Raw genomic sequence first — 22,686 nt, 5'->3', positions numbered from 1 at the left:
ATGTTGGAAGGTGCCCATAACTGGCACTAGTGTATTTTTTGTCACTTCAAAGACCTATGGACAGTCCTTTGCTTTTCCATACAAGAGTAAGCTTAGGAATGCTTTGCTTCATTCTAGGTCAGGCTGCCTGCAGATATAGACCCTTTCATCTGCTGCCTTATTGCCAGTTATATGAAATACAGTATATAACAAGAGTTTATTAATACTGTGCTATAGTCAACATCCATACAAGCATATACAATGGCCCCCATGCAGAAAAAGGTTGAAAAGAAAGGCGGTAAGAAGGAGATGATTACGGTGGAACTTAAGAAAGAAATCATGGAGAACTATAAATGAGGTATGCAAGTGGCCGAAATTGCAAGATTTTATAAGAAATCTATATTTGCATCTTATCTGCAGAGGAGGAGGAGAAAAAGGCAGAGGAATCCCTCACTTCAAATGAGATTAGGGAGATGTGTAAAATGTGGGAAACAGTGCAAAATTTTGTAGAAAAGCACCACTCAACCAAGACTATAGCAGTGTGGGTGATAAATCTGTTTTGCGACAATGCAATGTCACATTTCCATGAAACCCTCAAAAGGAGGCAAAAGCAATTGCCATTGGATAGGTTCCTTGTTAAAGCTGCACTAAAAGAAAAAAATTCCATTGAGCCATAGATAGCACTGATTCCATTGGTTATAGTGAAAGTCGTCCTACACAATAACCCTCATCTCTCTTGTCTCCCTCATACCAGCCACAAAGGTTTTCAAAGAGAAGTGCAGGTTAATTTGCTTATTTTTCTTTGTATTTTGCATTTTCCTTATTATTTTATATTATATTACAGTACTGTAATCATTTTTATAGGAACATTTTTGGGCTGTGGAATGAATTATCTGAGTTTCCATGATTTCTTATGGGGAAATTCGCTTTGATATACAAGTGTTTTGGATTACAAGCATGTTTCTGAAACAAATTATGCTCACCAACCAAAGTTTCACTGTATATTTATTTTATTGCAATATAATTCTTGTAGGTTCAATAAGAATCTGTCCTCCTTATAACAGGACATAACTGGAAACATTGGCTTTAACTGGAATGTCATATTTGACAATGATGTGCCTAGAATCAGATATGATCAGAGAGTTTTAAGGAATTAAGGTTGACTTTACGGCATCAATACTTATAAAGCTCTCTTGGGAAAAGTGGCCTGGCATCTGGCTTATCTCATTCCCAGCTTTATAGGTGAGTAAGGAAGATCACTTCCTGGAAGACAAAGGAGTTTTAGGGTCTTGTGGAGACCTCAGGAAGAAAGGAATTCACCTAAGTCCATAAATACTGCAGGTGAAATCTGATAGCAAATTGTTGGCTTGGATTTTTTTTTTTTTCTTTTGGCTTGGATTTCTTATGAAAACTTCCTGTAAAGTAAATTTTAAAAGATCTATGTAATCTATTACTCTTCATGCTGTATGAACATAAATAATCAAACCAGATCTAATGAGACTGGACTTATTTTATGATTGAACATAATCTTACTTTTATTATCTTCTATTGAAAGGGTATAAACTGTAGAGAGGAATTTAATGTTTCAGTAGAAAACTATAGCTCGCCCTTGTGGGTTATTAGATTTGAGTCCTGTTCATTGTCTTTGAGTGATTATGCACCTCTATATAAATCACATGATTTTGTTACGTACCTATACATTACATTCAATCCTGTCATCTTTCACAAATTGGTAATCCTTACCAAATTTTAAATGTTTGCAGTTTCCTTCAATATCTGAGTACAACTCTACTAACTTATGCTTCCAACTTTTTCTGGCCCTCCTGACTTTGGCATCACTGAAAACTATAAAGTCTGACTGCCCAGATCCTTTTGGGATTCCATATCATTTCATAGCTGGCCTTTTCCCCCAAGATCTGAAGAAGCCTTGCAAGCTGAAGCTGGATTGCTTGAAGCTTATGCCAGAGCTGATCATGTGTGGGCACACTTTGTACCTAGACCTGCTGCTGGGTGGGCCACTCAGAACATTCACTGGAACCTCCATTCTCTACTGCAGGAAATAGCCATGACTATGGGCGATCTTACCAAAATCTTTCTTATGTCACACCAAAAACATTGAGACTGCAAATGAAGAATCCATTGGATTACCACTGCCATCCTTACTCCACTGTCGAAACACATTTCAAGCCCATTGTCTAGAGATCTTCTCAACTTGCTGAGCTCTGGTCTTAGAAACTGAGTTTAAAGTCTGTCCCAACCACTAATCTTTGTTTTTCTTTTTATTTCTATAGGAATCCCCCTCATTAAATGCCCAATTGCTTGTGCCATCCAGCAAAACTTTCTGTTGCCAAGACTCAGCAGATAGTTCAATTAGTCCTTCAACAACAGAAATGTTCTTTAAAAACAATTTTTTTAATGTTTATTCATCTTTGAGAGAGACAGAGACAGAGAGACAGAGCATGAATGGGGTAGGGGCAGAGAGAGAGGGAGACACAGAATCCAAGGCAGGGTCCAGGCTCACAGAGCCCAACTTGGGGCTTAAACTCACAAACCATGAGATCATGACCTGAGTTCGACATCAGATGCATAACCGACTGAGCCACCCAGGCACCCAAGAACAGAATTGTTCTTCAACTGGTTACCCTTGAATGAAAGAGGGGAGTGACCAAGATGATCTTACCGTTCTCCTCAGCTTGACCAAATGTTAGGCAGGTTCCTTTCTGTCTCTAGGTCTCTGACCTGTCTTTCCTTCGAGTGTTTACTTCACTTAAATTATTCTCTGTCCTTTTAAGATGTAATTTTTTTTTTAAGCCTCTTGTCAATCTTGCAGTATAGGACTCTCTTAAGGACCTGGGAGCCATCCCTTTTGAAAAGTCATCAAATCATCAGTGATAATAGTGCCCCTATCATTCAATTTCTCTGGGAGAATAGAAGCCTAACTTCAATGGGTGCCTTGATCCAAGTTGTAAAACTACGTCCTGTCACAAAGATAGGAGAAAGTTTATCCTTCCTTTGAGTAAGTTCCATTGGCAAACACAGGGAACATATGTTCTCCTGCTCATCCCAGCTTTGAAAAACTCTTCTGACCTTTGCTTCAGTAGAGTTCAGACCAGTTTTGGGTTTTTTCTGTGTTGGTAATAACCTTGAATGAAGTTTTCCTTGCCTATTTAACTTTGTCAGTTTTTGCTTTGACAAAATGAAACCCGCAAGACCTTTCAGTGGTCCTCAGATGACCTTGGATGCTATATCAAATATATAAATTATTTTGGACCTACGCATCTAAAGTTTAAAATTATACAAACTAAAGGCAATAAACATGTTTAATCCAGGGCACCTGGGTGGCTCAGTTGATTGAGCATCCATCTTTGGCTCAGGTCATGATCTCACAGTTTGCAGGTTTGAGCCCCCCATTGGGCTCTGTGCTGACAGCTCAGAGCCTGGAGCCTGCTTTGGATTTTCTGTCTCCCTCTCTCTCTCTGCCCCTCTCCCACTCATTCTCTGTCTCCTCTCTCTCTCAAAAATAAATAAAAACACTTTTAAAAAACGCTTAATTCATATGGCTCATGATGCAGGTAAATATTTTTTCACTTACCTATGCTCCCATGTTACCGGATAGATTGTTGTTTTGCAATCCAAGCAGAATTCTTTGAAATTTCACCAAAAATATTTGTATTACCCTAATCCCTGAGGTAATGACCTTAGGATTTCTGAAACCCAGAATGCTGCTCTCTCATAAGCAGCAGCACCCACCTGGGTTCCTGAAAGTCTTATTGACACTATGGCTTTGATCACCTACCTGGACTCCTATCTTAGCTAGTTACAAAGGCATATATATAAGCTCTGAGCATTCCTTTTACTCTTTCTTTTAAAGCTTAACCTGAGGAAGATTCATGAAATCAGTTTCATGGTTTACGCCAGCAAAATATAAAGGATGAGGAGAGGGCAAGTGGAATGATGCAAGACAGAGCAGCAGGGGAACATATATCCTACAAAGGAATATATTTACTTCAAATCAGTTCACTTTACAATTTTTTCCACTCCCCGGTAAAAGTTGTATGCCCCCTTCCCTTAACACCTGGGCATAATTTCTTTTCCTTAGGGGTGAACTGATTGTGTAAAATGTGTCATGAACAGTATTTGAACAATTTTCCATAAGAAACTATTTCTGAAACTTCCATGATAACATATTCATTGCCTGTTTTTAGTGTTTTATTGTCTTCTGTAATGCTTAATTTTTCTACCCTTATACCATATTTTAAATTTTTTACTTTCTCTAGTCCATCTTCTGAATGCAAGCTATTTTACTTTTCTTAGTTATATTAATTGAATCCTAAAATTTGAAGTGCATTTTTCATAAATATCTAGTATAAATGTCAATTTAGTATTTCCACATAGTTTCAAAGGAAAGACCACATGATCAAAGCTATGAAAGAATTTCAGCATAATCAGACCATAAATGCCATTCGAATAAGGCAGAAAGGCAGCTGCAGTGATTTATTCCTCTGAAGCTGAAAGTCTTCACATAATTCAACAGGTATAGAGAGAAATCCTTAAAGGTCTATTTTGTTTCCCTTGTGGCATTATTTCTTAAATTACACAAACTATTTAAGCAATTATTCATTATTTCTTTGCAGCCATTTTCATCTTTGCAATTGACTTGTCTCATAATTTCATGACTCAATGCATTTTAATGGCTTTTCATGACCTACGTGCTAAAGAGTAAAACTACATGTTTCCATTTTGAAATAAAGAACATGCTTTCAGAAATATTAAAAGGAAAAAGCAAAAACAAATGATTTTTCATTGGTTAGCACATTGCTTTTTCCTAAACATATTTGATCTCAGTCTCTCCCTACCTCCTCTCCTATTTTCTTATAATACCTATTTATACTCTGCTGTGATAGTATTCTAAAGAACATACTTCTGGAATGGCTAAAATCAGAAACTTAAGAAACAAGTGTTGGCAAGGATGTGAAAGAAAAGAAACCCTCATGCTCTTTTAGTAGGAATGCATACTGGTGTACAAGATAGTAGGGAGTAGGGTATTTGCCAAAAAATACAAAAACACTAACTTGAAGAGATATATGTATATAGACCTATGTTTATTGCAGCATTATTTACAATAGACAAACTATGGAAGCAGCCCAAGTGTTCATCAATAAATGAATAGATAAAGGAGATGTGGTATATATATATATACAATGGAATATTACTCAGCCATAAAAAAGAAGGAAATCTTGCCATATGCCACAACATGGATGGGTCTGGAAAGTATAATAGAAGTGAAATAAGCCAATCAGAGAAAAATAAATACCATATGATTTCACTCATATGTGGAATTTAAGAAACAAAACAAACAAAGGGAGGGGTGCCTGGGTAGCTCAGTCAGTTGAGCATCTGACTACGGCTCAGGTCATGATCTCATGGCTTGTGAGTTCAAGCCCCGCGTCGGGCTCTGTGCTGACAGCTCAGAGCCTGGAGCCTGCTTTGGATTCTGTGTCCCTCTCTCGCTCTACCCCTCCCTCACTCATGTTCTGTCTCTTTCTCTCTCAAGAATAAATAAAATGTTTAAAAAATTTGTTTTGAAATTTTTAAAAAAACAAAGGGAAAAAGAGAGAGAAACCAAAAAACAGACTCTTAACTAGAAAACAAACTGATGGTTACCAGAGGGGTGGTGGGTGGGCAGATGGATGAAATAGGTGATCCCAGGATATTAGGAGTGCAATTGTCTTGATGAACACTGAGTAATGTATGGAACTGTTGGATCACTATATTGTACACCTGAAACTAATACAACATTGCATGTTAATGACCCTGGAATTAAAACCACCAAATAGACCCAAAAAAACCCCACATTTCTAGAAACAGTGAATGAGATAGACTCAGTGAAAAAATGGAATGGCCTTTAGAAATATGTTAAAAGTATATAATTTAAGTTTAAAATTCTGTACTACAGGACAGCATTACAGCCGAGGTGGTAAAGAGACACAAGCACACACTGCATTTGTTCTGAATCCTCAGGGCATCTGCACTTTACCGGGTAAGTGGAAGTTCAGAATTAGATCCTCAGCTTTGTATGTTCAGTTGTTTAATTTTATCAATTGTAGTCCTGCTCTGTGAAAATGAGTCATATAACCAAACTAATGTGATATCGATTTATAAGGTGATTTATTCATCTTAACCAATGATATATCTTTCTAGTTCACAGAAGTGTTTTATATAACACAACATTTCCCATAAGCTTTCTTCTATCTTTGACAAAAGAATTTCTTTATTGAAGGATCTGTCAGAGATTTTGATTTCATTTATTGTACTGTGATTTTCCAGGAGAAAGTTCAAATATTTAATGACAGGAGTTTTATGGGATAGACTAGAAAATGTCTTCTGACAACATTCGGGAGTTAGAGAAGGCACCGATGCAGACCTTTCTTCTGATCTTTAACAGTGGAATTGAACCTGAAATCAGAGACCTAATCAGAATGCAGAAAACAGAATGGGAATTGGTCCTGCAACACCTGGTGAGACATTCTGAAAGGTTCCAGAACAAGACAGGGCCTTAACAAATAAACTTACATAGCCTTACAGATACAATACGTGCATAGCCCACTTCCTAACAGATCACCTATTAACAAGAACACTTGTAAATGTTATCAATAAAAAGTACTCTTAAAAAATATTAATGCATCTTACAAAAGAAAACTGAGTCAAAGAAAAATCCCTCACTTCATATCAACGAGAATACTCCAAGAATGGCTAAAGCAACCGGTATACTGCCTTCACCTTAAACACTCAAAGCAAATTAACTATAAATATAGATGGTAATCTTCATCAGTTTATGGTAGATACTACCACTCTTCTTTCTACCTTAAAGCCTGACATCTTTGTTCAATCTCTTCCTTGGTGGTAGGTATTTTAAATAATCTACAGACTCCCTTTATCCTAGTCCCTTGTTATAATTCTTGGGCCCTTGACTGAAAAATATTTCTTCCTGCTCTGTGATACTGCTCCTTTAATAGGGACAGACTTGCTTTGCAAAAAAAGGAATTGTAGCCTTCAGTGTTCGGACTATTTCTAGAGGTTTCTAAGGACTCTTGTATTCATAATCAAGTGTAAGTGCTCTGCATATACCTTTATCTTCTCGATTATATTTAATCACTCTTGTTGTCCATCCATAATGACCCTATTTCTCTTTTCCTCTGTGTGATCATTGTTAGGTTAGAAGAAACTTATTTTAATGCCATTTTTAGATTGTCTTAAACAGTAGGCACTACTCTTAATCTTACCAACTGCTGAAAATGCCATCTATCCCCAGATCTCCATGATAAAAACCTCTGGGTGGGGGGCACCTGGGTGGCTCAGTCGGTTGAGCATCCGACTTTGGCTCAGGTCATGATGTCAACAGTTTGTGAGTTGGAGCCCCATGTCAGTTTTGCGCTGGTAACAGAGAGATCCTTCAGATCCTCTGTCCCTCTCTCTGTCTGCCTCTCGCTCTCTCTCTCTCTCTCTCTCTCTCTCAAAAATAAATAAATAAAACAAAAGAAATATATGTATATTTTAAAACCTCTGGGAAATTCACATCTCGTCAAATAAGACCACAGGGAATTATAGCCAATGGCATTTCAATGGACAAATTCATTTCAGTGGACAAATGACCTTAAAAATCAACCTGTGATTTTGATGGCTCTCTCCTCCCCCCAAAACACTAATTATTACAACTGATCAATTAGAGGTGATTTTAAATCTGAATTCGACAGCATTCATTGGATGATGAGCCAAAAACTTACCAATTACAGGACACTAATAGAGATCCAAATACGTAACCAAGCTAATGTAAGGCCTTGGTTCTGGTCTCATTTTGAAATACCTTTTTTTTCCCATGCCCTTACGAGCCACTTACTGTTTTTACATCTAGGACTTGTGGTCAATTTTGCCTCTAATATGTCATGTGTTTTAGGAACAGTATTCTGAAATATAATTTTGTAAATCATTAAATCTGGAAATTGCAACTTACACATGACCTCCCAAATGTGGCTACTTTTGACTGTTCAGGCACTCTACCTGGAAGAATTACCATCTCAGTGTTTATACAATCAAAGCAGTGTTCCCAATGGTGAGAATCTTACAAATAAAAGACGAAAGAATCTTATCACCAACTCTGGCAGAAGTTATTAATGATACCACCTCTTTTGTAGATGGACTACCGGTCATTCTCAACTTACTGGTATGAGCGGCTTTAAGTTTCTTGTTGGCTAGTCATGGTGGCATCTTTGCCATCGCTAATATTTCTCTGAGGGTTGGTAGGTTAGAAGCTTATTCTGCCATACCAAAGGACACTCCTGGAATAGATAGGATATGGATTGGAGAGGTCTAGATAGATTATTTTTCTGTATCGTTGTCCCTTATATACCTGAAATTCTTTCCACACTGCATAGGAATGACTCTACATGTAGAATAAAAACTGTTTATGTGTTTGTCTATATGTCAGTTTTTTATTTGGCTTCTTACTCTGTTCCATTGATCAAGTCATCAATCCTTGTTTAATATCACACTGTCGCATTTTCTGCATCCTTGCAACAAGTCTTATATCTGAAAGCAAAATATCTCAAGTTTCATCCCCCTTCAGAATTATCTTATATTTGGCCCTTTGCATTTCCATGTACATTTTGGAATGAGCTTTTTAATTTCTATTTTTAAAAATCTTATCCTGATTTTTATTAGGACTACACTTAATCTATAGATCTAGATGAGGGTTATTGGGAGATTTAAATCTCTCAACTGATACACCTGGTTTATTCATCTGTCTTATGTCATTTTTTTGTTTTGTTTTACTACATAATTTCATTTTTTAAAAATTTTTAATGTTTATTTATATTTGAAAGAGAGAGCAGGCGAGGGGCAGAGAGAGAGGAAGACACAGAATCTGAAGCAGGCTCCGAGCTCCAGCTGTCAGCACAGAGCCGGATATGGGGCTTGAACTCGCAAACCACGAGATCATGACCTGAGCTGAAGTCAGATGCTTAACTGACTGAGCCACCCAGGTGCCCCTTACTACATAACTTCTGTCTGCAACAGGTTGCCTTTATTTTCCTTTTTGTTTAATTATTTTTATGTCTTTCAATAAGCTTTTAAAAAAACTAATTAGAAGTTCTGAACAAGTGGGTTGACTCATTGAGGTTAACTTTTCTGGTAGAGTGATCAGGTAGGTTATTTTCTAAGAAACTCTGATATATGGTATTTTTAGATATTTTTTTTAGCTCATCAGTTTTCTAAATAGAAGGCTTTTATTTTTCTTTGGAGGGTAAAGTTTTGTCCACCAGAGGGCTGCAGAGTGAATGAAGGAAGTTGGGGATCTCAATATACAGTCTGCACAAGACCACTTAACCTATCTACTTTTGTTTCTGCACCCGTGCCTTTAACTTTGCCTATGTTCTCCAGGGTAAATGCCCTGGGTTTTATTTTCTCCACTCCTGAATTATCATGGGTAGGGTAGAATCTGTTGCCCAGAAACATATAATGGTGAGTGGGTTTAGAAATATCATTTTTATATAGTTTTCATCAAATCAATATTATTTCATATTCTCTTTGGCATCCATTTCAGAGGTACTTAGTACTGCCAGTTCCTAAGTCTTTAAATATTCTGCAGTGAAAATCAGATCATGCCTCAGTTTTTGCCAATTATTGACTTAGTATTCAGTTCTTTATTCTGCTAAGTTGCTTACCATGTATTCATCTCTTTTCTAGCTTCTAAAATTTCACTTATGTTTTCCTTTTTTTCTGTTCTCACTGCTCTTGTGGCTTAATGTTTTAAAATCCCTTACTCTAGATTTAGTTACATGTAGAAGGAATGGAATTTGATACCTTTGTTCAATTAGCCATCTTACTTTGGAATTTGATATCTCTGTTTTCAGGGATGTTCCTAATTCTTACTGAGATGTATTTAACATCCCATTTATACCAACGTCATGTTTACAAATAGACATTTAAATTAGCTGTATTCTAATACTGTGTGTTACACATCATCTGTATTTTAATGATCCTTATGCTATTTTATTTTTTAGATTTTTAAAGTTTATTTTTGAGAGGGAGACAGAGAGACTGAGTGGGGGAGGGGCAGAGAACGAGGGAGAGGGAGGATCTCAAGCAGGCTCCCCACTGTCACTATGGAGCCCGAAGTGGGGCTCAAACTCACGAACCATGAGATCATGACCTGAGCTAAAACCAAGAGTCAGACGCTTAACTAACTGAGCCACCCAGGAGCCCTGATCCTTATACTATTTTAAGGGGACAATTTCTGACCTTTTTCTAAATTTCAGATATTGTCATTTTGGGCTAGCATTTACTTCTTAGTTTTTATTTGTATTATTACCATTATTTGGATGCTTACCACAAAGTGTAGCTACCGTCTGTCACCATACACCACCATTACAACACCATTGACTACATTCCCCGTGCTGTACTTTTCATCCCCGTGACTTACTCATTTTATAACTGGAAGCCTGTATCTCCCACTGTCTTTCACCCATTTTATCTCCAGCAACCATCAATTTTTTCTCTATATTTATAGGTCTGATTCTGCTTTTGTTTGTAAGTTCATTCATTTGTTTTGTTTTTCAGATTCCACATATGAGTGAAATCATATGGTTTTTGTCTTTCTCTGTCTGACCCATTTCACTTAGTATAATACCCTCTAAGTCCATTCATGTCACAAATGGCAAGTTCATGTCCTTGCTATGGCTGTATAATGTCCTCACTATGGCTTTGTAATGTATATATGTATATACATATATATGTATATATATGTGTATATCTGTATATATATGTATATTATGATATCCTTATCATAAGGATATATATGTATATATGTATACTATATCATAAGGATATATATGTATATTATGTATATTATGATATCGTTATCATAAGGATATATATATATTCATCTATTGATGAACATTTAAGTTGCTTCCATTTCTTGGCTATTGTAAATAATGCTGCATTGTACATGGGGGTGCATATATCTTTTTGAATTCCTGTTTTTATTTTCTTTGGGTAAATACCCAGTAATAGATTTAGTAGATCATATGGTACTTCTATTTTTAATTTTTTGAGAAAACTCTACACTGTTTTTCATAGTGGTTGCACCAATTTACATTCCCACCAACAATGTACAAGGGTTCCTTTTTCTCCACATCCTCACCCACATTTGCTATTTCTTGTCTTTTTGATTTTAGCCATTCTGACAGATGTAAGGTGATATCTCTTCGTGGTTTTGATTTGTATTTCCCTGATGATGAGTGATATTGAGTGAGAGATTTCTTGTGTCTGTTGGCCAGACAATAGATGTCTTCTTTGGAAAAATGTCTATTTAGGTCCTCTGCCATTTTTTAATTAAATTACTTGAAAAACAGATATTATTTTTGAAGTAAACAAGCAATTGATCAAGCTCTGGTTATTTATATTATATATACCTAACAAGAGTGTATTTATCACATCGAGCTCTAGTTATCCAATACTAATATTGTCTTATTTAATAAGGCAATTTTATTTTTGTTGTAAATTGATGTTATATTTACATAAGTGGAATCCTTTTGTATTTTAATCAGTAATTCTCTATCTGTATTCTCCACACCCTCAGCTTACAATCATCCATATCAGCGTTATAAAAGTTTTTTTAACAAATGATGATATAGAGGTCCCAACAGGTGCTGTTGATGTTCATTTGCTAAGTAGCAGGAAGCGGTGACTTTTCTGTCTTACCATTCAGGACTTCTTTTCACTGCACAAATCCACTTCCTCTAAATTAGTTTTGTGAGAGTTTTCAGATTCCCATTTTTATGGGTAAAGATATGTATAGTATATATAAAGCTTTTGGAGCCACTTGGGTGGTTCAGTCAGTTGTCTGACTCTTGATTTTGACTCAGGTCATGATATCATGATCATGAGATTGAGCCCCTTGTCAGGCTCCACTCTGGGTGTAGAACCTGCTTAAGATTCTCTCTCATCTCTCTCTCTTCCTCTGCCCCTCCCTCACTCACATGCTCTCCCTCGCTCTCTCTCTCACTCTCAAAAAAAAAAAAAAAAAGGAAGGAAGGAATAAAGAAAGAAAAAGGAAGAAAGAAAAAAGGTTTGCCTGTCTGAGACTGAACTTTTCAAGAAATTTTTCTTTCACATCAATTAGTTGCCCAACTGATACTTTTCTGGGTACTGTGGCATTAGTATTAAATAAGATAACCAAGGTCGGGGCGCCTGGGTGGCTCAGTCAGTTAAGCCTCTGACTTCTACTCAGGTCATGATCTCATAGTTCGTGGCTTTGAGCCTCACGTCGGGCTCTGCACTGACAGCTCAGAGCCTGGAACCCGCTTCAGATTCTGTGTCTCCTTCTGTCTCTGCCCCTCCCCCACTTGTGCTCTGTCTCTCTCTATCAAAAATAAATAAATGTAAAAAAAATTTTTAAGATAACCAAGGTCCCTGTTTTTCTCATGTGGATACCTGTTTGTATAGTATAGTATAGAAAGCATAGAAGTAACAAATCGGCAAGATAGTTTTAGATGGAGGTAAGAGGTGGGTATTGTCAATTTTAGGATGGTCATGGACATCCTTTTTCAGGAGCTGAAGAAAGTCTTGAAACTGTAGTTGTTGTGATGGAGTACCACCTAGATACCCCCTTCTATCAGGAATGAATCATTAATCTCTCAGCTCCTGAAAGTTTTGCCTGATAACAGCCCTCACCTGAGTCCATCTCTAGCGAATATTCACAGCTGAAAAAGACTGTTTCCCTAAGATTACACCCTTTTCCCAGGACAGTTCTTACCCAATGACTGGTTGATGTGAAACTATAGAGATTCAGCCACCTTGGCCCAATTCAGGGCCCAATTCCAGAGCTCTTATATTACAGTGTTTTTTAAGTTTATTTATTTATTTGAGAGAGAGAGTGCACACGCACACGCAAGCACTCAAGTGGGGGAGAGGCAGGAGAGAGAGGGAGAGGGAATCCCAAGCAGGCTCTGTACTGTTACTGGGGAGCCTTACACGAGATTCAGTCTTATGAAGCAGGAGATCATGACCTAATCCAAAATCAAGAATCTGATGCTTAACTGACTGAGTGTTCCTAGGGCTCTTTTTTTTTTTTTTTTTTTTACAATTTGGCCAATTTTTTAGAATTGGCTGAGGCCTGCATTGCAACTATATTACAGTTCAACTTCTCCTTCTGCTTAAGCCTGCTTGTTTTACTCCTCCCACTGGTATGGATCCCAAGTGTTCCCAGTATACTTTGTGCATATAAATCTCCATCTCAGAATCAATATCCCAGGAAACCTGATCTCTGACAGTGAACCATTGTCCCATCAGTAAGAAAGAAAAGCACCTTTAGCAACACAGTTGATATAAAGGCACTGAGGTGGAAATAAACTTGTCATGGCTAGAGCATGATGGTGAGGGTTCTGGCAGGACCCAGAACACAGGGCCATTCAGGCCAAGGTACAGAGTCTGGAATTTATCTTAAATAAAATAGGAAATTAGATAGTTTTAAGAAAAAAAAGTATAATGATCAAAAGATAAAAGATCACTTTTCTATGTGGAGAATGGATTATATCAAGGGTGAGGTGAAGCGTGGCCTTTAAATCAGGGAGACCAGTTAGGCAGCTATTGTAGACATCTAGGAAAAAAAAGATGACATAAGTTGGATTATGATGGTAGTTTGGGACAAAGAGGAAAATGGACAAATTCAAGAGGCATCTTGGGAGTAGATTCCATAGAAGGTGCTACTGTACTAAATGTGGAGGGTGATAAATGAAGAAAATAAAAGGATGACTACTAGCTTTTAGTCCTTGCAACTGGGTGGATGGTGCTACCATTTATTATAATGATGGAGCACAGTAGAAAAGTGTAAACTGGAAAGGAAATAAATTAAGAATCTTTTGTAGACATGTTATATTTGAGGTGATTTTAGACACTTGCATGTATGAATACAGATCTTCAGAGAAAGGGGCTGGATTTTCTGTCGATTTCTTTCTTATATATGATTTACTGGTGATTTGTGATTTGCTGACTTGATAAGTATTAACAGAAAGAGAACAGATTTTTCATATTCTGGCACCCAAACTGTGTCTCCTGTTTCTCCCCAAACCAAAGAAACAGCTTCACAGTTTTGATAAATCAGATGGAATGCTACCCAGAAATGCAAAATCATATGAGCGCATAAGCACAAGGAGTTTGGCAATAATGTATGACAAGGCAAAGTTAAAAAAAGAAAAGAAGCCCATCACACACTTACTATTTGCCTAAAACCAGTTTTCTATATCCTTTAGTACAGAATCAATATAGAGTTATATGAAAACTCTAGCAGCAAATATCATACTGAGTTTCAGGCAAATCCACTGTCATGAGATCTGGACTTATAAAGTGAGAGTCATTATTTTTTGTCCTGGAGAAAAAAAAAAAAAAAAAAAAAAAGAAAAGTCCCCAAAATCTATATCCATCAGATAAGTTTAGAATTGGTCTTTGCGTTCTTTCTTCCTACCACATTTATTTCTTTTAGGAATATGTAAATCATGAAATTTGTGTTAGTAACTTCAAGTTGAAAGCAACTAACTTATGACTAAGACTTAACCTTATAACCACTGGACCTTTTAAATAAATCCCAATCTACATTGTGAAAATGCATTTACTCATTCCTCCTATAGATAAAGAACAGAAATGAGTATAGTGGCTTTCCCTACCCTTTTACTGTCTAGGATTTTACTGTCTTTATACATCCAGATTTTTGTGGTCACTCACACCAGGCTTTGGCATACACTAAGAGCTAAGCACAGTACCCGAGCCATAGCTATAACCCAAGCCCTAGCTATAACCCAAGCCCTTCCTCCAGCCTGATTCCAACACATTAGAGGGCTAGGATACTTCTATGGAGGGCTGCTGATCTAGGTGATAGAGATAAACATATAAATAATTACCTTAAAGTGTTAAAAGTTCAAGGACATTGTAACCAAAACCAATAGTGTCTCCCACTCCAGCCTACTAAGGAGTATCTGGCATGTCCCTCCTCTCCCTGTCATCCCAGTCCTATTATGCAGAAACACATAATAAATGACGGTGAGGAAGTAAGGCATCTGATAGAGAACTAATGCATGGAATCATCTGTGGGGCTGTCAGAGTGATAGAGAAGGAAGAGAATGAGAACATGGCTAGTTTAAACAGTGGTCCCGTGAGTTTTGAATTGGATCTCCCTTCATGTTCTTTGAGAGGCATAGGCAAAGGTTCAAATTAATTTTAATTACTTCTGTCTGATTCATCACTTCTTTGAATGTGGCAGCATGCTGACATTGGTCAACATGGAGCATTTGGATTCACTCAGATTATAAGAGTACTCCATATGGAAGGTATAGGACATGATGAGGAGAATTGGTTGAGAGGAAAAGTCCAGAGGTGTAAGGCAGGTTTGCAGGCATGACCAGTAGCAGAAGCAAAGAACGTGAAGACAGGACTCAGCTTCATGGTTCATGGCTCAGGCCAGACACAGAGAAAGAGACGGCAGAATAATGAGTTTCAAGCCCAGCACGATCAGGCACTGTTCTTTTCCCCACCTTCTCTTTAGAAAATACATATGTGAGGGGCGCCTGGGTGGCGCAGTCGGTTAAGCGTCCGACTTCAGCCAGGTCACGATCTCGCGGTCTGTGAGTTCGAGCCCCGCGTCGGGCTCTGGGCTGATGGCTCAGAGCCTGGAGCCTGTTTCCGATTCTGTGTCTCCCTCTCTCTCTGCCCCTCCCCCGTTCATGCTCTGTCTCTCTCTCTGTCCCAAAAATAAATAAACGTTGAAAAAAAAATTTAAAAAAAAAAAAAAAAAAAGAAAATACATATGTGAGTGTACGTGTTCTGAGGACAGTCCAGCCTTACCAAGAAGCAAAGCCACCTAGAAAATGGGACAGTGGCACTGTTAAATATAGGCGAGACTAACCTATGCAGATTTGATGGCCCTAATGTTTTAACTAAAGCATTTGTAAGCCTGACAGGATAATGTAAGATTTTATTTTTCTTTTGGAGAAATAACCACTGTCAGTAAAATAACAAAAACTTTTCTTGGTCTCATTGATGAAGTAAGAAGAAGCAAGAATTCTGTCTCTAGAGGAGTTCTAAAACTGCGAAAATAGGATCCCGGGCGTCTGTCCCAGCTTCATTTTATGGCACTAGGAGACTAAGAAAATCTTCTTCCTCCTCTCTTTGGCTCATTTCACCAGCGCTGAGCCTTTCTGAAAGCCAACCCTTTCTACTTTTGTCCAATAATACTGCTTTATGCTCAGCTGACAAATTAAGGCCATTTTTTTTTCCCTCCTTGGGATTTTTTTTGCTGCAGGTTCCCTATAATTTTAAAATTACATTCTTCTGGGTTGCAGGGGGTGTGGGTGGGAATTATATTGTATCCTTCTAAGTCACATTTATCTTTCATTTTCATGAGACAACATTTACTCGCACTTTACTCCACACCCATTTACACAAGCCACAAACCTTGTCTCTCTCTTTTATTGCACCTTCTCAGTAAGGATGGTGATTTAACCGGCTAAGTATCTCAGCTTCATCCCCCTGCCACCACAGCCTTGGCTTAGGCCTTCACCACTTCTGTTGTGAATCGCTGCTACACATGAGGGAGTGCTCATTCCTGCAGCCTCTGTCATGTCACCGCCCAGATTAAAATTCTGTAACGCCCCTCCCCCACCCTACAGGATAAAATCTCAGCTCTGAGACCAGGCGGACACGGTCTTTTCGGCCTGGTCCCAGTTGACCATTCCTGCATCTTCTCCCTCTTCTACACACACTCGCCACTGTGAGTCAATAATACGGAAGCTCTGGAAACTTGCCAGACGCACCACTTGCCTTCCTAGGGGCTGTGCTATTGTACGTGTTCTTCCCAATTCCCAAGGTGCCCGACCTCAATTGTCTGCCTCAGATCGCGGTTTGAAACGGCTCCTCATTACCCAGGTAGATATAGGAGTTTCCTCTTGAACTCCTCTCACCTCTCGTCCACTCTTCTGTTACAGCACTTGTCACCCTGCATTGTCGTGATCCGATTGTGAACCTGAGTTCTTATTACACTGTGACCTCCTTTGTGGCACAGACAGCCTGATGGTGACATATGTGTAGAATGAGTAAATAAACGAAGCTGAAAAGGGATCACTTGGAACACAGAAAGGCAGTTTTACCACAGGCTCAAAGCCGCAGTTCACAGTCCCCAGAGATGATCAGTAGCTCGTCAGAGCGATGGCTTAAAGTTGTCCTTTGTCTTTCAGGAACAAAATCTAGGCAGACAGTCTTTGACACAAAATTCGATTTGGCTCTTTTTCAAGTCTACTATATCATTTTCACACACTCTTGTTCCTTGCTCATATTTTCAAGTCCCATTTTTTTGAAAACTTTTTTAGGGGGTGCACAAAGGTGCTTTTATTATAGGGAGAGCACCCGTGGGCAGAAATAGCTGCACTGGGCTTGTGAGAAGTAACTGATTATATAATTTTTAGCGGCAGTTAGGGATAACTTAAGTCTCTAAGGAATGTGTGCATGTTAAAAGCAAGGTCTCCAAGCCTTTGGAGGGCTAGCTATTGTTAAGATAAGATTGCTTTTAGTCTTTAATGAAACATCAATAATAAGGCAGCCGTGATTTAAAAAGCTTCTAATAAAAATATATCTTGTCTCTTGTACCTGCTGTAGCAATAAAGATAGATGGTCTCGGTCACCAGGATTGGGCAGTTTTTCAGGCTAAGCAATTCCCAGGATCTCCTTTCAATTTGTTTTTGGCTTCTGTAGATTCTTTACCTTCTTGCCATCTCGGCACCTAGTTAATATGATGGTTGTTATGTATTATTAAGAGCTTATTATTTAGCTTTTTTAGTCTTTTCATTAGCTGAATCCTTTGAATATCTAAGTGACAAGCTTGCCTTCCATTTATCCCTAAACCAGACCCAGAATTTCCTGATTGTAGGACACACACATGACACAGGCTGAGGCAATCTTAGTCTCCAGTTTCTCTGGGCCAGTGATTGGTCCAGAAGGAGCATGTGCCCCAAGTGGAGACAGAGACTTTCCCTGGGATTTTTCTAACCAGGGCCAATAGGGGAAAGAGATTTCTTCCTTTCCTTGGTTTTGAGCAGCGAGGATGTAGGAAATCAGAATTTCCAGCACTGGTTTTTTCCACTGACATGGGACAAAAGCCTGTTTGCTATAGGAGAGATTGAAGGCAAGCAGAGATCAGCAAAAATTTGAATTGGGTTGAAAAAGAGTGATAGAAAAGAGAACACTTTGGAAGTGTCAGGCTTCCAGTTCTAATTGCTAAGATCTTTGGAGCTTCATGAGTTCCTGGATTCCTTCCTTTGATTCTGTGACAAATCTAAATGTCCTTCTAATAATTTCCTTGGTATGCTTAATTTAGTTTAAGTTGGATTTCTAGTACCTTTAGCCAACTCCTTCTAATAAAGTATCAATTTTTTTTGCTCTGAATATATGTATATTGTAAACACTCAGTATTTTTACTGATACTCACAGAATGTTTTTTGTTCTTTTGTTATCTGAAGACCACTGTCTCTTTCAAATGGAGTACTGACTGGCCACACTGCTATAGCATTACAGCATGGAATGTGGTCACACCTTTGAGGTAGCTGAAGATGATATGGGAGTTATTTATTCACCCTGGCCTAAACCAGCACCTGGCTTTTGTTTTTCTTAAAAATTTTTAAAATATTTATTTATTTTTGGTAAAGTGCAAGTGGCAGAGGGGCGTAGAGAGAGAAACAGAGGATCTGAAGCAGGCTCTGTGCTGACAGACTTACAGCAGTGAGCCTAATGTGAAGCTCAAACTCACAAACCATGAGATCCTAACCTGAGCCACTCAACCGACTGAGCCACTCAGGTACCCCTAAAGATTTTATCTTTAAGTAATCTCTATACCCAACTTGGGGCTCAAACTTACAACCCTGAGATCAAGAGTCACATGCTCTGACAACTGAGCCAACCAGGTACACCAGCACTCTATTTTTTTAAAACGAAAATAATGGGATGGCAAAGTTCTTACAAAATCAATGGTGGTAGAGTTTGTATCAGTCAGCGTCCAATCAGTAGACAGAGACCACAGAGTAATTAAATAGGAAATTTTTAATACAATTATTAACTTGTAACAGGAGATTATAGCAACAGGGAATTGCCTACTAAGGGAGAGAACTTTAAAAATACAGCAGTAGCAGATATAAGGATTCAAGACTTGTGGAGCGCCTGCGTGTCTCAGTCGGTTAAGATCTGACTCTCGGTTTCGGCTTAGGTCATGATCTTGTGATTTCATGAGTTCAAGCCCCACATCAGGCTTATACTATTAGTGTGGAGCCTACTTGGGATACTCTCTCTCCCTCTCTCTGCCCCTCCCCCACTCACAATGTCTCTGTCTCTCTCAAACTAAATAAATAAACTTAAAAAGAAAAAAAAAAAAGGATTCAAGACTTGAATGTAAGACCTGAAACCATAAAACTCCAAGAAGAAAACATAGAGGATAAGCTCCTTGACATTGGACTTGCATTGATGTTTTGGGTTTGACCCCATAGGCAAAAGCAACAAAAACAAAAATAAGTAAGACTACATCAAATTTAAAAGTTTCTGCACAGCAAAAAAAAAAAAAAAAAAAAAAAAAAATTAACAAAATAAATAGTCTCAAAGAGATATATGCACCTCCTTGCTCATTGCAGCATTATTTACAATAGCCAACACATGGAAACAGCCTTAGTGTCCCTTGACAGATGAATGGATGGATAGAAAATGTGGCATATATATACACAGTGAAATATTACTCAGCCAAAAAAAAGGGTGTGTGTGGGGGCGGAATCCTGTCATTTGCAATTACAGGTTGGACATTGAGGGCATTATGCTAAGTGAAACAAGTCAGATTGAGACAGACAGACAAGTACTGTATGATCTCACTCATATGTGTAATCTAAAAAAGAAGAAGAAGAAGAAGGAGGAGGAGGAGGAGGAGGAGGAGGAGGAGGGAAGACTGGGAGGCTCAGTTAAGCATCTGATCTCACGGTTTATGAGATCGAGCCCCAAGTGGGGCTCTGTGCTGACAGCACAAAGCCTGCTTGAGATTCTCTCTCTCCCTCTCTCTCTGCCCCTCCCCTGCACTCTCGCTCACTCCCTCACTTATAAATAAACATTTAATTTATTTAAAAACAAGAAGAAGTGGGGCGCCTGGATGGCTCAGTCAGTTGGGCAGCCGACTTTGGCTCAGGTCATGATCTCACGGTCCATGGGTTCGAGCCCCGCCTCGGGCCCTGTGCTGACAGCTCGGAGCCTGGAGCCTGTTTCGGATTCTGTGTCTCCCTCTCTCTGACCCTGCCCCGTTCATGCTCTGTCTCTCTCTGTCTCAAAAATAAATAAACGTTAAAAAAATTTTTTTGAAAAAAAAAATAAAAACAAGAAGAAGGAAAAGAAAAAGCAATTAGATTTGCAGTTACAAGAGATAGAGGGAAGGGGAGGAAGAATTGGATCAAGATAGTCAAAAGCTACAAACTTCTAGTTGCAAGTAGGAAGAATATAATGTACAATATGAGGAGAGTAAATCCTAGGAGTTCTCATCACATGGGAAAAAAACATGTTCTTTCTTTTCCCCTTTTTTTGTATCTCTATGAGATAATGGATGTTAACTAAATTTATTTTTAAGAGATAAAGGAGACGGCTAGGGTGACAGCTAGGGTGACAAAAACATCAAAATAATCATTTTACAATATAGTCCTATACTGTATGCCTTAAATTATTACAATGTTATATGTCAATTACATCTCAATAAAACTGAGAAAAAAAGAGTAGTTAAAATGATTTTTTCTAAGACTCAGGGGGACTTGAGGCTACTTAGAAACTTCTGTTTGCAATTTCGGGATATATACATGTCAGGAATGAAAGACACAGATTTTTTTTAAAGGCCCAGCCAACCAAAATAAAACTCTAAACTGTAACACAGTATATGCCTAAGATGCCTTTTACTGAGAAAGTGTCTCCAAGAACATGTGAATATTATTGAATGGAGAGGAACTGGAAGGCCCACAGGATAAGGCAAGCAAGGCAGTATTGACCCAAGAAATAACACAAGGCTTGATTTGCAGGGGGTTACGCAAGGTTCTCAGTGGGCACCACAGGGAGAAAGGCTGGCTTGATCATCATGATGGAAAGGGGTTGAAATGAAAAAAGAAAAGAACCACTGAACAATTTGTGAGTGAAACAGTCTGACCATCAGTCTGGAAGGTGTTGGCTCTGTGAAATTGCTAGTTGGGTGAGGAATGGGGTTTTGCATAAGTCTAGCAACACATTTTGCATAAATGTCTGTATTTTACATAAACTCCTTTACAAGAGAATGCACTTCTGATCCTTGTAGAGAAAGAAAGAGGAAACGTAGAGCTGATGATCCTAAACAAGAACCCCAAATTTCCATCACTCTCAATCAGTGGTTCTCAGCCGGGGATGATTTTATTCCTGTGAAATTAATGGAAATGTCTGGAGGTATTTTTGGTTACCACAAATGGAGGAGGAGTGATACTGGCATCTAGTGGGAACAGGCCAGAGATGCTGCTAAATATCCTATAATTCATAGGACACCTGCAACAACATAGCATTATCTGGACCCAGATGTCAATAATGCCAAGCTTGAGAAACCCCACTTCAAATAACCTATTTGAGGAAGTGATTATTTATTTACTTTTCCTGATAGTTTATATAGCTTAAGCTAATTGCATTGGAACCCAACTGCTTAAACTTGGGAAAGAAATGAAAAATATATTTTATGCCATCCTTCAAATCTGTGGGAGAGCAAATTGTCCTGTAATAGAATTTTACTGCATTAAGCTTTGTTGCAGTCCATAAAGGCTAACCAACTGGTCCTGTGTGTGTGTGTGTGTGTGTGTGTGTGTGAGAGAGAGAGAGAGAGAGAGAGAGAGAAAGATTTGAGGTTAATAGTACAAAAATATTGCATGAAAAAACAATTTGAGGTTTCATAATTTGTTATGGGTAAGTTATGGCTTGGATGATAAATCTGATAATTTTGGTTTGATTGTCTTAACATTTCTTAGAGCCCATGACAGGTCAGGATAATATTTCCAAGGAAGCCTAAAATTAATAAAATTTATTCCTTGAATTACAAGGTCTTTGGTTTTTGTTTTCCTTCTTCTTTTCAGTATGGAACTAGGATATTTTTTTTCCCAGTGCACATGCTCAAGTCTCCTTCTTTGATGGGTAATTTTCACCTCAAAAACATCAAAAGGTTTTCCCACCCCGTCTACAACCAGAAAATTTGTAACCTATGTTTTCAGAGACTTTGAAATATAAACTACATCCAGCTGTAAGAGCAGCATAGAAATAGGTTGATTACAGTTTGAAAAATCAAGCTAGACCAACACAATCTCTGGCCAAGAAATTTATTTGATTCAACCATCCCATTGGTATCATGAGCTATTAAAAAATGAAGAGTCTCCCTGGCTGCAGAATAAGTATACTGATTCCCCACTTCCTTCGATTTCTGGAGACTTCTCAGAAATGTAAATGCACAGAGGAAGAAAATATAATAAATGTGTTCCCTTGGTGAGAGTGAAGGAAAAGTTCAGCAATAAATAACTCAGTGAGTTCATTGTAAATTCTTGAAACCTCTCTTCCAGCATCATATTCTTTTAAATGCAAACTCAAAGCAAAAAAAAA

Source organism: Puma concolor, chromosome A1, assembly GCF_028749965.1.
Source record: "Puma concolor isolate L17-30 chromosome A1, mPumCon1.1.hap2, whole genome shotgun sequence".
Taxonomy (NCBI): domain Eukaryota; kingdom Metazoa; phylum Chordata; class Mammalia; order Carnivora; family Felidae; genus Puma; species Puma concolor.
This window is presented reverse-complemented; position numbering follows the sequence as displayed.